The following is an 18509-nucleotide window of genomic DNA, read 5'->3' on the forward strand; positions in this document are numbered from 1 at the left end:
CCCTCTTAATTTGTTCCATTACCTGCTTTATAACACTACCATCATATTAGAATCTTTCTAGCTTTTGCCTTAGCATTTTCTAGCAGCTGCTGCAAATTTGCATGCTCTAACATCTCTTTTACAAGTAACAAATCCACACAATACAAGGTATAGTTTCTCATTAGCAACTGGCTAGTACATACAGGTGGTTTTATACACAAAATCACAGCCTCTAATAATAGCTACGTTACAAGCACACATATTCAAGTTGTTACTTTTCAGCTGCCCCCAAGTGATGTCCTGTAATCATTCTTTTTTTTTTTTTTTTTTTTTTTTTTTTCTCTATCTCATTCTGCTCGAGGTATTCACTGTCAGCTCCTATAACTGAGGCACTGGGTTCCTCCACTTGTCTGTCCAGCTCATGGTGAGGCTTTGCAAACTTTGCAGGCAGCTGCCACGGACCTGTAGGTAGGAGGACACAAACATACCCCCTCTCCCAGGCTATCAGCTCTTGAGAAGGAGTTGGGTTAAAGTGATTCAAAGGCATCCTGATGGAAAAGGAATGTGAAGCTACAACTGCCTGCCTGCTTAGCAGCAGCCATAAATACCTGCTAGCGACCACACTTTCGCATTAACCCTTTCTTGCCCAAAATGTTAATCTGCTACCCATTAAAAACTTTTACACAAACCCAACAACAAAAAATACACAGAACACTGTCTGCCCTCAACATACACACACATGCATGCATGGGATCCCACAAGCAAACTCCATACAATTACAATATTCGAAATACAAAAAACAGACAATCATTATTCCCACTATACGGTCCCTCATACAGAACGTGGCGTAAGGACCCTGTGAAGACAATCAAAAATCAGCTCCAAGCAGCATCATTGCAGTGTGAGGCAGCAGGCTCAACTTTAGCAGGCGTCCCCGCAGAGGCTCTGCCTCCCCCACATCGCACGAGTCTTGGGCTTTTACACTGACCAAAATGCACACTCATTCCGATGCAGGTGGCCAGCCTACATCGGAAGAAGTGGTCAGCAATATCCATAAAAGTCTCCAAGGGTTGATAGAAACATGGATATACTTATATTTGCTATCTTCTAGTACATGTGGATCACAGAGAGACTATCAAATGAGTTGTATAGGGGGTCCCAAGTCCACAGTCCACAATGGTACTCATATAACATGTTCAAAAGCCTACAAGGGTTAAGACTTGTTCAATTATTTAAAGGGATTCCTAATAATGGTGCATTAAATTGCTCTACATTTTCACACACCCAACAGTTTTTCACTTGTGTACAATTAACTACCTTTTCTGACAGATCTACAGAAGCATTAGCCTTAAAAGCAGTATTAGCTATCTGAAACATAAGCATGAATATTGAAAGAAAGAATACTCTATTTACACTCATGACTATGTCTATCTTCATGCTTCTAAGCAGATCGCTTGGCACACCTTCGCTTAGTCCCCTCCCAATGCTCAGGAGGAATCTGTCATTTGTATGGCACCAGTAAGGGCTTTGAACATTCAAATTGAATAATGCGTATCTGCTTCTTCTGCTTCAATACCCGTCTCTGCAGCTCAAAACTGTCCTTCAGAAATTCTAGGCATGAAACCTGGCTCGTGCCTCTTCATCCAGCCAATTCATTCGTCAGCAATGAGGGTGTTCTGTCTTCTTTTGGCAACGCTGGCTCCTTCCAAGGTTTCACCCATCGAGCTGGTACCCAACGTGGACCAGAGTCTGTGATTACACACATATATCCTCCACCAGTTAGTTTTACTTCCACAGGACCCTTCCAGGTACCAGTTTCCAGATCCCTATACTGGACCAGTATACCCTGAGTCTTATTCACATAACCTGACCCTAACGCTTGACATGTATTACAGCAGGAGGGTCACTAGAGTCTCCTACCAATCGCAAAAAGTTCATAACATACACAGCTTTCTGTATTTTTGCTGCCGGGGTAAGCCCTTCTTCCCCCGTTTTTTGTTTTTCTAACAATTGTTTCAAGGTCTGATGCGTACGTTCAATAATAGCCTGACCTGTAGGAGAATGAGGAATACCAGTGATATGAGCAATGCCCCAGTTATTTAAAAATTTAGACAGCATTGAAGAAGTGTAGCTAGGTGCATTATCCGTTTTAAGCTGTAAAAGTACTCCCATAACTGCGAAACAACCACGCAAATGTGTGATTACATGGTGTGTGGTTTCACCAGCCAGAGGGGTAGCCCAAACAAAGTGCGAAAAGGTGTCGATAATAACATGCACATACTCCAATTTTCCAAAAGATGATTCATGGGTTACATCCATCCGCCAAAGTTGGAGAGGCTGGAGACCTCGAGGATTGACTCCAAGGCCTATGCTTATTGTCTGGCCCTGACAATCAGGACAAGACTGTACAATGCCTGTCAGGGACAAGCCAAACTGGCAAACTAACATTTTTGCTGATTGGTGAAAGAAGGCATGAAATGCTTGGGCTTGTTGAGAAATATCTACCGGTGGTCCTGCCCAAGCTGGAGCAACTAATTCATCTGCTTTGTCATTACCATCACTAAGGCTCCCTGGGAGGCCCAAGTGACTGCGAATATGCATAATGAAATATTTACAGTTATGATTATTTACGAGATGTAACAGAGTTTTCAACAAAGACCATAACCTGCAATTAACAACCTCCTGTAAAATTGCCCTCTCTAGACGTTGAACAATTCCTATGACATACAAAGAATCACAATGTTAAGCAGAGTATCAGGCCATCGCAGAAATACTACAACAATAACACTTAGTTCAAACGTTTGTAAGAAATCTGTAGAGTGACCAGGTATTTTGTTTCTTCCAACCATCTCCTGTTTTCCAAATGTATCCGGCTATGTGATTATTTCTGCTAGCATCTGTAAAAACAGTTATACCTGAAACAGGTCTGTCAGAGTAAAAGGTAACATCTTCATATTGGTTGTTTTTTAGCACAGTAAACAAGTTATGTGGCGGAAAATGTATGCTAACTTAGCCAACAAAATCTACTAAGACAGTGAAAAACAGTGCTGGACTACTGTGCCCACTCCAACCATATTTTGGTAAGGGGTAAACAAATTTGTGATGGATCACTACCTAGAATTTCTTGACAACGTTCACAACCTTGCTTAATTAAAGGGCAAAGGCTTCCAATCGTGTAGTAACAGTTTTGCGCAACCAGTAAGGTAAGAAGATCCATTCCAATATACACAAGGGATCCTTTTTCTGCAGATTCCATTGTGCCAACAAGCTAAACGGATGATACTGATTGTTTACAACAAACAAAGTTATAGATAAATCTGGGTTCCATTGGGAAGCATAAGAAGTAGATACTTTAGCCATAATATGGGCTAGGGCCTCATGCTGGATTTTTGACAGAGTTCTCTTTTCCTCTGTCTGTGGTTTGCTCTTCAAAAGAGGCATTAGTTCTGCCAAATCATTAGTAATTCCACATAAGGAACAGATCCACTGAATATCACCTATTGATTTCTGCATGTCTGACAAGGTTCTTATCTCCGTAGTAATCTTCATCTTCTGGGGCCTAACTTCAGTTCTGGAAATAATCCACCCCAGGTATCTCCATGGGGCATTACGCTGTACCTTTTCAGGTGCAATCACTAAACCTACTTTTGCCAGTTTGGAGAGGTATCAGTTATGGTAAAATCTATTGCTGTTGCCATGTCCACTCCGGCACTCCCTGCTGTAGCGGAGGGGATGCGGTTCAAACACTCTGATTTTGTGTCATCGCGTGGGGTGGCATCGCGCTCACATTCAAGTTTCCCAACGGAGTTCCATCTTTCTTATACTTCGAGTGGCATTCAGTTGCCCTATAGCCATGTTTGTCGCATCTAGTACAATCACCTGTAAAAACTGAAGCACCACCTGCTGAGTTAGTTTTCTTTACTCTACATCGTTTTCTATGATGTCCCATTTGCCCACAATTAAAACATCTCACGCCCTTCATACCCACTCGATCACCTCGACCTTGCTGTAACAAAGGTTTGACAGCAGCAGCAAAGGCAGTAGCCATGTATTCTGCCTTTTCTTCAGCCGTGCTCACCTTAGAACAAGCGTCCATCATTTCCTGCAAGCCAGCAGATTTCGGTAAAACCTGTAAAATACGCTTACAAGCTGGGTTAGCATTTTCCATGGCCAAGGACATAAGCACAGATTCTTTAGCATTAGGTGCCAAATCAATATTCTTTTCAATAGCTGCTGTCAATCTATCAATAAATTGCATATATGGCTCAGTAATTCCCTGTTTTATCGATGTATAGGAAGGATTAGGTTTTCCTGCTTCTGGCACAGCTTTTAAAGCAGCTAAGGCCAATTGCTGCGCTTGCTGTAACACCTCGGTTCTCATACGAGCCTGTACTGCATCAGGGTGAAATTGTCCCTTCCCTATTAACATTTCATATGTAACACCATGTAAGGGATCATTAGGGTTGCGACCCAAATTATCATCAGCAGCTCTTTCAGCAAGCTCCTCAAACCCACTTTTAAAATGTAATAGCTGTGAAGGAGTTAACAGGACTGAAGCTACCTTAAGACAATCATTGGGAGTTAAGACCATACTAGAAAACAAGGCAGTTAACATTTGTTGTGTATATGGAGAAGACAACCCATATTGAGAAATTGCTCCCTTAAGTTCCTTTATGATTTTCCAGTCCATAGGAGTCCATTGGGTTTGTCCCTGAACATTCATAATGACTGGAAATGCAGCAGGGATGTCAATTGGTAGAACAGTGCCGTCTATCATTGCGTCTTGAATAAGACCTCGCCATCTCAAGGCAGTAGGGTTAGGTTGCAGAGGGGGCTTTGAGGGCGGTGGCAAGGGCGTAGCAAAAGGATTAACCTTGTTTAACTTTTCTGATTCGTGCCCCTCTTGCTTTGCTTCAATTCGCTCCAATCGGTCTCGTAGGTCCCGTAAATTTTTATCTAAAAGCTTAGTCCACTGCCCCCAGTCCTGGTCAGTTTTTGGCCCCGGTTGGGGCAGCGCTAACGATGGTGTACACGGTACGGGTGGGTATAAATTCGGAGTCTCAGTGTCCTCCTTTGGATGTTCCCATTCTTCTGCATCAGGCGGTGGAAGGGCGGCGGCGGCGTAAAAGCGGCCGTCAGGAGCGGGGGGGGCTGTGAAGGCGCCGTGAGGAGCGGGCGGGCCGTCGTCGACGTGAGGGGCGGGCGAGCCGACGTGAGGGGCGGGCGAGCCGGCGTGAGGGGCGGGCGAGCCGGCGTGAGGGGCGGGCGAGCCGGCGTGAGGGGCGGGCGAGGGAATTTGGGGGCTGGGCTCAGGGGCGGTAGCGGCACGAAAAGGATTCGAGTTTGGCCGTTTTGGCGGTCCATCATCCTTTTCAAAATCCCGATCACTAGTTATTGCTGCCGCCGGTGAAGGCATTGTCGGCACAGGATAGGGAGGATGCGCTGGATCCTCAAACATTCGCACTCTAGGGTGCACAAGCTTTCGAACCAGATGTTTTGCGCTTGAAGCGGCAGGCAGTTCCCCCGTAAGTACAGTGTCCGCTGTCGGACTCACAGCAGCCGGTCCCCCATGGTTTTGTGACGGCGAGTCAGAAAAAGCCGCAAAAGCTGACTTTACTACTTGTTGCTCAACCTTCATCGTGGATATAGTTTCTTTTAGTAACCGCCACAGGGTAGCTAGAGATTTTGCTTCTTTAGACCCAAGGGTAATTTCGTCCCACAGGCGTGCCCCGATCTTTTACCAAGTCCCAAGCTCAAAGGCTTCGCCGACCCCCCGGATTAAGTTTTTCTCTGTACTCCAGAGCAACAACTTTTTTAACATAGAGTCATCATACTCTATCCCTCTCGTAAAGGGGATATGCTGGAAAAGCTTAAATATTGCTGCCTTTTTTTTACTCAATTGAGTCCCCATTTTAATCCTCTTCCTAACACTCGGCTGCTCACCTGAATTCCACTGTAGTGTGTCCCGGGCTCAAAGGCTCCGTAGCGTTCCGAGGCTTCTGCCTCCCGGGCTCAAAGGCTCCGTAGCGTTCCGAGGCTTTTGCCTCCCGGGCTCAAAGGCTCCGTGGCGTTCCGAGGCTTTTGCCTCCCGGGCTCAAAGGCTCCGTAGGGTTCCGAGGCTTCTGCCTCCCGGGCTCAAAGGCTCCGTAGGGTTCCGAGGCTTTTGCCTCCCGGGCTCAAAGGCTCCGTAGGGTTCCGAGGCTTCTGCCTCCCGGGCTCAAAGGCTCCGTAGCGGTCCGATCCTGCCGGATCCCGGTCCTGCCGGATGAATCCTGGTCCTGCCGGATCGACTTCCCCGCGGCACCGCGTTCTTCGTTTTCAATGTGAAAAAGCCTGTTCGGGCGCCATTTGTCACAGAAAGGACTCAGTCGGAGATCAATGTGATCAGACCAAGCCATTTATTCTAGAAAACTAACTCTTTATATACTATTTCTTAAAATTGTTTTCACTAACTTGGCACATTGTGATTGGATACATATCTGTGAGGCCCTTAACAACTAACATATAATTGGTTAAGCAGAGGTGTGAGAACCTGACCTTCAAAGTTTTCCAACAGTCCTCAATTTAGCAACTCAGTAAATTCCAGCTCCTTCTTATCTTGCTGGGATTCTCACTCCCAGTGCCTCGCTCCCATCCTCCTTCACCTTTTGTTTTCCTTGGTTCATGTCGAACTCCATGTACGCACTTGCTGATCTGGGTATGTGGCTGTTCTTTGCCAGAAAATCATCCACAACTATGTTTCATGTGAATGAAAGATTAGAAAGATCATGCCATATTTTAGGGAAAAAAGGAAAAACAAATTGAATAATCACTTGTTAATGACAGGCTTTAACAGCAAGATATGAAAACCAATGTTTTTGTACTATGGTGCATCTGAAACTATGGTGTGATAAGGGAAAAACTGACTAATGTAAGCTGTTCTGTTTTATGGTACTGACCAAAAAAAGAAAATCTAATCCTGTTTTCTACCTAAAAAAGCTTTTATTTTCAGCTTTGCACAAGGAAAACTGATCTAGCAAGCAGTTCTAGGAGACAGCAAACAACCGTAACAAAATAAACATTTCCCAGGAAACCATTTGATGGACTTCTGTATAGCACCTGTAGAGTTAAAAGTGAGTACCTATTATTCTTTCATTAAGACTGTCATCAGATAAGCACTCATTTTTCAAGGGACCAAGAGTACTACTTAGGAACCAAGGCTGCATGCTTTGACAGGCACATTGCTGTATTTACTCAGCTTGGATAAAATCTTAATGGTGATTAATTTGACATAAATCAGGTAGAGTAAAGTTTTCAGGGAGTTCAGACTTTTATTAACATATATATCACTAACAACAGCCACTGACGAAGACCATGCTGATTTTCTTCTATCTGTATAGATTCAGATCCTAATAAAATAAATAATCTCAAATACCCCTCCTTCACTCCCAAACAGGCTAAGTTCTGCTCTTTCATGTGGCAAAGTTGGAGTATTTTACTACCTGCTTTCTCAGAGTCTTTCTAGTTTCCATCAGAATCATTGGGAAATTTGCCTTCATGTGCATGGAAACCAAATAAGATCTTTAATTGCTGAGAGCCTTGAATGGCTTGCATATTTAGAGCATGTGCTTTAGGCTCTATGAGAGCAGAGAAAAGTCTCTTACTGGTGGACTGACCAAGAAAGATATCATTACCTTAACTGTTTACTTAACTTAGACTGAAAACAGACTTGAAAAGAGATACCTCAGTTATAGTTCCTTATTTGTCTTCCTAATGTCCTAAATAATTTTTATTTGAGCATAGATCCTCACTTTTCTCCGTGGAGAATTTTTGCTCTGTTCTGATGCACAATGTTGTTACCACAGGGGCACATACGCCTCTCAATCACCTTTCTCTCATTAGTCATCTTTGATTAACTTATTTTAATTAAGTCCTTTTCATGTTGGGAAGCTGTCAAAGCTAAAATCAAATCAAGTGAACGCATCAGCAATAATTAATTACTACATATATACAAGCATTGCTGAGATTTGATAGACTTGTTTCATTCACAGAACATTTTTGGGTCTACGCTGCTTCTATTGAGGTAACAAACAAAAACATTCTTGACTGTAATAGGAATAATTCTTACTTGGAATTGTCTTACTGGAGTGCTTTAATTAAGATTGCTGACCTATTATGATAGACCTCAGAGATAAAAGAGAAAGATGATATGCTACATAGCCTGCCCATGCGCTTCCTGCCCTTCACCAGGATCATACTTGGTGGCTTTTCCTCCTGTCCTCCCACACACTCTTGCAGGACAGAGGGCAGGGAGAAGGTGGGAACAGGCTTTATGCCACTGATCTTTTTATAGAATCATAGAACCATAGAACAGTTTGGGTTGGAAGGAACCTTCAAAGGTCATCTAGTCCAGCCCCAATACAATGAGCAGGGACATCTTCAACTAGACCAGGTTACTGAGAATCACATCCAGCCTGGCCTTGAATGTCTCCAGGGATAGCACATCCATCAGCTCCCTGGGCAATCTGTGCCAGTGTTTCACCACCCTCATTGTAAAAGGTTTTTTCCTCACATCCAGCCTGAATCTCCCTTCTTTTAGTCTAAAACCATTGCCCCTCATCCTACCAGAACAGGCCCTGCTAAAAAGCCTTTTTGGTGTGTATCCTGGCTTTTTCAGTTCATACAGCTTCACCACCAGCATACTGTTGGCTCATAAAGCTGTTTGCACACCAGTAAGTAGTTCTTTTCATGTCCAGGAACCCGTTTTCATCTGCTTCGGTGACATCTTCTCTTTGGCCTTTCATCGTCCTCTCAATTGCACCATCCACAGCAGGAGTTCTTAATTCTTCTTCCTGTCTTCTCTGCAAAACTCTTACTAGCATTTTGATAATAGAGTCATCTTCCCCAAGGCTTCAGGCCAGAGCTGAGATTTATTTTTGTCCAATCAAAAAAGAATAGTTGAGAAATTACCTGAACAGCAATACTGATCCATCTTCTCTCCTCAGGTAACCACAGTCCTGTTCTTCCTTCAGCTGTTGGAAAAAGTATAATGGGTTTCCAATGGGCCTAAAGTTTTAACTAGCTTTATTTTCTTCTCTTTCATGAGTGACACAACTTAAGCCGATAGTCTTTACAATTTACTGTAGAAACATTTCTCTTCATATGAATTGGTACAATAATTTCTGTTTACACTAGTCGAAGCTGCTTCACATGGAACTGCCACACTACTGTATTAAGACAAATTCCTTCAGGGTTTAAGATGCCTATCATCATAATGTCATACAAGAACAATTGGTCTCTTGTGATTCTGACTGATAATGCTTGTCTCTTCCTGGGAAATGTTAGACAGTAATTTTGGAGACATTTTCATTTTATTCGGAGATGTTTTTTTCTCAGCTGTTGGTTAACTATGTCTTGGGTTATTTTATCCCTCACATTCATCAGCTACCTTTTGGCAATACCTGACATCCCTATGAAGCCTGTGTGGCAGAATCTGTGTCCACATCACAACCTTTCTGTGACATAATTTCCAACTCAGCGACCTGCTGCAATGCACTCTGCAGCAGTTAAGCTTTAACAAGGCACTGAAAGAGTCAATAAAAAAAATATTGCTTCTTAAGCTTTATTTTTAACCACAGATGTGGTATTTTAATATTTCATGAAAACTGGCCACATGGACATCACTTCTTGTTTCATCAAATAGCATGAATATCTGAACATGCTTGAAATGCAGAATTACTGCACCATTACAGAGTCATAGAACAATATAGGTTTGAAGGCATGTCAGGAGGTCATGCGGGCCAACTCTGTTCATAGCTGTGCAACTTAGATCCTGAAGACCAAAGTGGTAGATGACAGGAGGAATCTTGACCTCACCAAAGGCAACAGCAAAGCTCCCGGGTTCTTCTGTTCAGCAGAGCACTTCACCAAAATGAACCTTACCACAGGACCCCAGTATTTGTGATATGGTTTAGCTTATTATACAAATTGAGAAAACAACTTGTGATTCCTAGTGATGACTTTTTACACGTCACCAATCCAAGCTGTTGTTTAGCATGCAGACTAGGTGATGCCAAGTAGCCTACGCTTTCAGCCAACCCACAGAGAAACAGCCACCTACAACTGGTGCAGAGGCACAACATCTCTGCTAGAATAAACATGTCTTTCACTCACTGAAATTTGTAACTTTCCTGCCACAGTTGAAACATTTCTTCCACCAACTCCCAGACTCAGCAATGTCTTGTTCCAAGAGACTCAGACAGCACTCATAAAATAAATTTACACTTCTTCTTTCCATCTCTTCTGAAAAATGTTACATGTACAAAAGTAAAAAAGATGCACTGAGTGAATGACACCTCTTTAAAATGCAAATCAATAATCATGTCTGACATCAAAACACTGGAGCTGTGCCAGATCTTTTATAAAGGTGTGAATTGCTAATCTAACTTAGTACAGGACTAGATGTTTTGACAATAACGTTAACAAAAACAGAAGCTGTATAAAGCAGGGAGACAAATGAGTTTAGCTAAGACATATGGTAATTACAAGCTAAAAGACCACAAAATCATCTATTTAGTCTCATGATATTTTTTTTTATGTTTAGGGTGGCTTGTGGGTAGAGGAACAGACACCATGTTGCGTCCATCATGTTGAAACCCTGTCACATAGACGGTGAAGCAAAAGCCTTTCAAAATGTTTTTCAAAAACATAACATACACTCACAGGCTTTTGCCTACAGTAGAATATGTAAATACAGGAACAAAATATCACTGAAGTTAATTTATATTTTCTTACTGGTGAATATACCATATAAATTTTGGGCAGAATTCTGTTCAGGTACAATACCTTCATTTATAAAGGAAATAATTTTAATTACATTAAATTAAGTCCAGCAGTGCTTCTGCTTGCTGTCTGATATTTTCTATAGTGGCAGATAAACAGTCAGTGGAGTCAAATACTTAATTGATATTTACACATACAAGAACCTGGCTTCCTATTAACATGATGATACATCTGCATGAGATTTATGTTAGTCTTTCAGGTGCTTTGCTATTGAGGAAGAACTGATTAATACTGGATAACCTACCTACATGTATCTTTGTGAATAAAAGCAGACATTATTGTAGTAATGATATATCTAAACTAAAAAATTATTCAAATCTAAGATCAAAGATATGTCATCAATATTTTCACACCCAGATTAAGAGATTTGAGGAGAATGTTCTCTATGACACTAATAAAGTAAGTTTATACTGGTTTTAAGAATACTTGAGTGGTGCTTGTGTTGAACACAGGCCTAGTTGAACACAGGCCTATAGCCTTTGATTGTTATACGAGCTGAAATGATTGCACAACTTGATACAGAATAGTACGAATAATCATAATTAATTGCCATTTTCTGTGGAATTATATCTGGTTGAACCATTGTAAGATACTTGTACTTCTTGTTTCTTCTAAAGAGTAATGCGAAAATCTCCTGGCTTTGCCTATCTGTAAAGCCAGGGCCTTGGCTTTATACCATATACTTTTATAATCTTCTGTAGTCAAAGCCACACCATTCTAATGGGTTACTAAAGCTCATTTTTACACATATTTTTATTCACTTAAGTGTTCTGATTTATGATTTTCTGAACACTAAGTAGACTACCTTTCTAAAGTTATGAGCTTGATTTTCCTGTTGTTTTGAAAGGACAAACTTTCCTCATTTGCTATTAAAAGGTAGTTTGTTGAATGAGTTCCATTCCTTGTTTCATACTCACTTTTTTTTTCTTTTTTGGTGAGATTAGAGGGGATGTTCCTTTAGCAGCCTTCTGTTTAATATCATGATAGTTTCGCTGAAAATCTCATTTAGTTTGGTTCAGCAAAACATTATTGAAGTGGACCTTTTTAAAGAGTAAAGAGTACAGCACTGAAGTCTTTCCCGTAGAATGAGACCATTTAGTTGACTTTTCATTACAATCCAAGAGAGCACAACCTCACACATTCAGTACATGTGATTTTCTTTGAAAGTCTGTGAAAATGAAAAAGAACTCTAAGCTGAAAGGAACAGGACTATTAAAGTAGAATAAGTATAATCTTCTTAAAGGGTCCATAAAGGAACTTCAGGATTCAAGGCACATGCTGCAAGTGTTTCATAGTCTTCTGAGTGGATTAAAATAATGGAAGAACAATCTAGACCATGGCATATAAGACAGTTCTCAAAATCAAACTCCATTTATATATAATTAAAATATTGTTTTATAATTGTTTAAATTTACTACTAAGAAGAATAACAACAACATGTATAATATCTTTTAGTGTTTAATTTGGTTCAAATAGGGTTCCTGGGTTTATGTGAAATGTTATTAGCCCTAATATAGCCTGTACTCAGTGTTTAAGGAGCTAATATAATGTTTTCTTTCAAAAATACAGTGAAATGTATAAACTATTTTAAAGCAAAGTTGAAGATATGGCACACATCAGTATTTTGAAGACAAGTTTGTACCATCTCATTTTGCACGCTAACAGACAAATTGTCTTTGGGTGTCCTCTCGTGGTAAGACTTCATTATTGCACCTAAAACCTTTGCAGTGTTCAGGCAATCTTAAACTGATCTGGTTCCAAGTATTATTTTCTGCAGTTTGTGAAGCTACAGAAAATGCAAGTTAATATTAAGGGATTTTTGAAACCCAACGGAAAAGAAAGAAAGGTAAAAGTATAGCTATGCCGAATGTGTTCAGAATATAAATCTATGAATGGGATGTCAAAGACTGTTTTTCAAACTAATAAATAATAAAACACTACCCATTGAGACAAAATTGTCAGCTCTGCTAGCTGAAGAAAAAAAAAAAAAAAGTCCCAAATCCCAAAAGCAGAGCTACATGACTGTTTCCTTTGCTTTTTATTTTTTTCATACTTTTCAACTATTGCCACAGTATAAGATTACAGTGTTGTTTTATATGAGAATTCAGTGGAAAAACACAAATCTTTTTAAGTTATATATGCTCGTAATAGGAAGTTAAATATCATAGTCTGTCAGGATTATGACATTTCACATCATACTTCCATAGCAGTCCCCATCAAGGTAAATACAAACAACATTGTAGAATCATAGAATCATAGAATAGTTAGGGTTGGAAAGGACTTCAAGATCATCTAGTTCCAACCCCCCTGCCATGGGCAGGGACACCCCACACTAAACCATGTCACCTAAGGTCTCATCCAACCTGGCCTTGAACACCGCCAAGGATGGAGCATTCACAACCTCCCTGGGCAACCCATTCCAGTGCCTCACCACCCTCTCAGTAAAGAATTTCTTCCTTATATCCAATCTAAACTTCTCCTGTTTAAGTTTGAACCCATTACCCCTTGTCCTGTCACTACAGTCCCTGATGAACAGTCCCTCCCCAGCATCCTTGTAGGCCCCCTTCAGATACTGGAAGGCTGCTATGAGGTCTCCACGCAGCCTTCTCTTCTCCAGGCTGAACAGCCCCAACTTTCTCAGCCTGTCTTCATACCGGAGGTGCTCCAGTCCCCTGATCATCCTCATGGTCCTCTGGACTTGTTCCAACAGTTCCATGTCCTTTTTATGTTGAGGACACCAGAACTGCACACAATACTCCAAGTGAGGTCTCACAAGAGCAGAGTAGAGGGGCAGGATCACCTCCTTTGACCTGCTGGTCACGCTTCTCTTGATGCAGCCCAGGATACAGTTGGCACCAAGTGCTTCTCCACAGGGCTGCTCTGAATCTCTTCTCTCCACAACCTGTAGCCGTGCCTGGGATTGCTCCGACCCAGGTGTAGGACCTTGCACTTAGCATGGTTCAACTTCATAAGGTTGGCATCAGCGCACCTCACAAGCGTGTCAAGGTCCCTTATGGCCATTTAAATCTACTAGTGTGTATAGCCTTTGAAATACAGATGTACTGCTGCCCAACATCACTGGGAATTCTGCTATGGATTGGGAAGAGTCATGTGACATTTTCAGATTAATCTCAGTTAAAACTGCATTATGTTCCAAAGAGGCAGCAATCAACCTTCATAAATCTCTGAACTAGGTTCAGTATTGAAGCATCATAGAATCATAGAACCAACTAGGCTGAGAAAGATCTTTAAGATCACCAAGTCCAACCATTGCCTCAGGACTGCTAAGCCCACCTCTAAACCAGGTCACTAAGGACAAACTGATCTGCCCTCAAGATCTTCCGTTATGGCTACCCCTCATGATGTCCACCCGTAGCCGCCTCTCATCTGCCCCTCATAGTGGCCCACACTGTATAGTTGCCACTCCTATCCCCTCATGGCTGCCTCTCAAACCCCATGGCTGCCCATGATCTCCACTCATGATCTTCCCTCATGATCTCTCCTCATGACTGCCGCTTACCCCTCATGCCCACCTCTCACATCCCATGGCTGACCTTGCTCTCCCCTTATCATCAGCTCATGGCCACTCCTCCTCTCCCTTCATGATCTTTCCCTCATGGCCTCCTCTCCTCTTCCCTCATGATCTTCCCTCATAGCCACTCTTCCTCTCCCCTCACAATCTCACCTCACAACCGCTCTTCACCCCTCATGGCCATACCTCCTCTCCCCTCACAACCTCACCTCATGACCGCCTTTCACCCCTCATGGCCACCCCTCATGGCCACCCCTCATCTCCCCTCATGGCTGCCCCTCCTCTTCCCCCACAATCTCCCCTCATGGCTGGCCCTGCTTTCTCATCATGATCTTCCCTCATAGCTGCCTCTCCTCTCCCCTCAAGATCTTCCCATATGGCCGCCCCTTCTTTCCCCTCATGATCTTCCCTCATGGCAGACCATCCTCTCCCCTCATGATCCGCCCTCACAGCTACTCCTCCTCTCCCCTCACAGCCACCCCTTGTCTCCCCTCATGTTCGACAGTCTTTAAATTGGTATTGTCCAACTCTGCACAACAGCCACATGTATGCACTGCAGAGCCTGTTTCAGCTCTCCATCCGTAACAAGGATTAACCACGTACCTATCTACTTTATTGCATACATTCCCTTCCCCATTCTGTGTACTCATACAGGTCCCTCTGCCTCTTTTTGCTTCTCCAACTATACAAACCTCACTAACTTGGCTACAAGGCCAGATTACCAGCAGAGCAGCCTCCTTCCTGCACTTCATGAAGGTGAGTGTTCATAATGTTGTGGACCAGGATCTGATCCTCTCTAATGCTGCTTTTCTCTCTGTAAAGTGAGGCAGGAAATGCTCATTCCAAGAGACTCTGGAAGACTTAGTCTATAATTGCTTGCAAACCACTTAAGTAGTAAGTGATACAGAAATTCAAAGTGGTAATTGTAATCGAGGCTTGAGAATAATCTATTTTTGGCATGTTATACATACTTATGGACTTGATTCGAAGTAGTTACTGAAAACTGTATTCAAAAAATTACAGGAAAAAAAAGTTTGATTAAAACCATTCTAGAGGCAAATCCAACCTTCAAAACACTCTCTGAAACCTATTGTTATGGCCTGCTCATACAAACAATAAAATGAATGCACTGCTAAAATCATTACCTGATGTTCAGTTGATTAACATGGGTGCTAGAAAAACATGCTTGCCTTCTGTGTTAGAGAATTAGATGTGGAGTATTCTAGAAATGTCTATCTATTGTACAAATTACTTTATATTCTAGATTGACTAGAAATGTAGGCCCTAATAAACTCACGAGTTCCATCTTTGGCATTGATGCTGATGAATGCTGCCATTTGACAAGTATATAGAAGCAGGTTAGTAAAGGCTCATAATGTGAAATTCATCTAAGTGTACATGTCTACAGCATAGCTGTCATCTGAATTGTCATCTACGGTTCCAGTTATGGCCACTGAAATACAGGGCTGTATTTCCCCCCCTCTCAGGACACTCAAGTGCAGCACAGCTATTTCAACAACAGTAACTTTTGGATATGACTCTAAAGTCTATGAACCAATGCCAAGCCAGGTGAGTTAACTCCTAATGCACCAATCTGTTCTCAAAGACATCATCAATATACTCATGAAGACCATAGAATATTAAGGTCTACAGCTTCCAGAGATATAATCTATTAATTAAGTGCTATGCGCTCATACTAAAACTCACTTAACTGAAATGAGGGCTACTGTATGGATTACTATACAGGATTCATACAATGCTATCCAGCATGCATACTGTAGGGGATCATCTCTACATTTACAGTTATTAATACTGTCTGACCACATGAAAAGAACAGAACATTTCTCTTGCACTGCATTCTAACCAGCTGTACTCCAAGATTTCTGTATTTGGTTTTTGTTTTAATTCATTCATTTTCAAGACCCACTTAATCCAAGAACTCTTTTCACTTTCATCTCAAATGTGATTTGGTTAATGATTAATAAAACCGGAATTAACTGAAGAAACTAACATATACTTTTACACGAGTGTCTATAACGACTGTTTACAATGCCAGCATACTTCTGCAGATGAAGTAACATGCAGGCTTAATATACTAATAAATGCGTTTATGGGGTTACAAGAGAAATGGATAGAAACTCACAATCTGTGGGGGATGAAACCTGGTAATTAGGCAGCAGAATGCTACATGGCGTGTTTTTAAATTCACTCCTGATAGTCAAAAAGAAGAAAGTAAACATGCTACTGAGAGTTGCAGACTGACAATAGGATATACAGATATTGGTCTAGAAGAATGCACAAATAACTATTAGTTTTAAATGAGACTCACTATTTCAGCAAATAACATAAACATAACATGGACATAAACATAACATGGAGTAAGTAAGAAAAACATTACCCTCCAAGACAATTGTTTCACAGGTGAGTTGAATGACAATGATAGTTGATTTTTGGATGACCAAACTGACCTACAGCGTGATAGTAGGCACTATTTCAAAAATACATATTTTTAGAAGATTCTATTTTTGTAAGTTACAATGTTTAATAATATTATGAAGTTTAGATGTCAGTGTTTACTTTGACTCTTCTCTGTGAAACTGGGAAGCGTCTGCTCTGCAAGCACAAAGCAGATTTAAATACCTCAGGCTTCCTTCTATATTCAGATCACAAAGACACAGTATACGATAGAAACTGAAAGCCATCAGTGGAAACATATATCTACACTAAAGTAGATATATATATCTACTTTATATATATATCTACTTTATCTACTTTATATATCTACTATATATATCTAGGTATATATATGTACTATATATATCTACTAGATATATATACACACTTTATAACATATCTACACTATAACATATCTGTATGTGTTATATATGTATATATGTATATATATGTATAAAACATATCTATGTATGTTATATAGTAGATATATAACATACATAGATATGTTTTATACATATAAAATATACATATATACATATATAAATAAAATATATAATAGTATATATAATATATATTATATATAAAATAATATATAATATAATATAAATATTTTTATAATAATTATAAATTATATATAATTATATATAAAATATAAATTTTTATAATAAATAGAAAATATATAATAATATATACAATAATAAAAATATAAAATATACATATATATAACATATACATACAAAAAATAACACTAAAGATAAAGCACCAGGTGAGGAAAAATATGCGGTTGCTCCTGTCACTCTAACCCCAGTGGCTATATGAAGGGTCTTTCATAAATCAATTCATAAGCAATTCAGTACACACGGGGGAAAAGCTCCGATTGTTGCTACTGTTCTGAAAGGCTGGTGTTGATGGCTACATTTTAAATGTTTAACTCCTTCAATGTACTGAATCCAAACTAGCACTTCCTGGTGAAGACCACTAGACAAAGAACTGGAATACTTAAGATACGAATCCTAGGGAAACAGTATGAGCTAAACTGGTGCCGCTGATCAGGATACAGGACTATGACATGCTCTCAGAAGTGCCTTTAACTTAGCTTTCTGTCCTTTAACTTTCCTAATGAGGAAAAGATGGGAGAAGACCTTTTTCTTATATTCTCTACAAATATTTAAGAAAGCATTTGAGTAAGTCCATCACTAAATAAAAGTCAAATGTTTGGTTTGTTTGGTTTTTTTAATTTATTTTAGTGATGATACGCGGGATCCAAATGCAGAGTGCCTGCAATATCTTCCAGTTATCAGATCAGTCTGCAAAACACAAAGTAGTGTAGATCTGAGTAAGAAACAGAAGCAGAGCAAGACTTGGAACAGGTGAGTTGAGACTGTTTGGGAATATGAAAGAATCTGGTGGAAGTACAGGGCTGGGGAATTTTGGTTTAACTATAATCCTACAGCCACTGCACAGTGTGACTGAACACTAAGATTATAAATAAGAAGCGAAGTCTAACGTTTAAATTAAGAAACATGTTACCTTTAATATTAAAGACACCAATGGAATTACTGACATTTATTTTTATAGTGTCATTGCATTTGAAATAGACATATTTACTAGGATGCTTATGCATTTGAGATACATACACATTTACTAGGATCTAGCTTACTAGTCTACATAAGAACTAGTTAATTTGCAAACGCATTTCAGAAGGGATGGACAGTTCAATCTG

Source organism: Psittacula echo (assembly GCF_963264785.1).
Source record: "Psittacula echo genome assembly, chromosome: 8".
NCBI lineage: Eukaryota > Metazoa > Chordata > Aves > Psittaciformes > Psittacidae > Psittacula > Psittacula echo.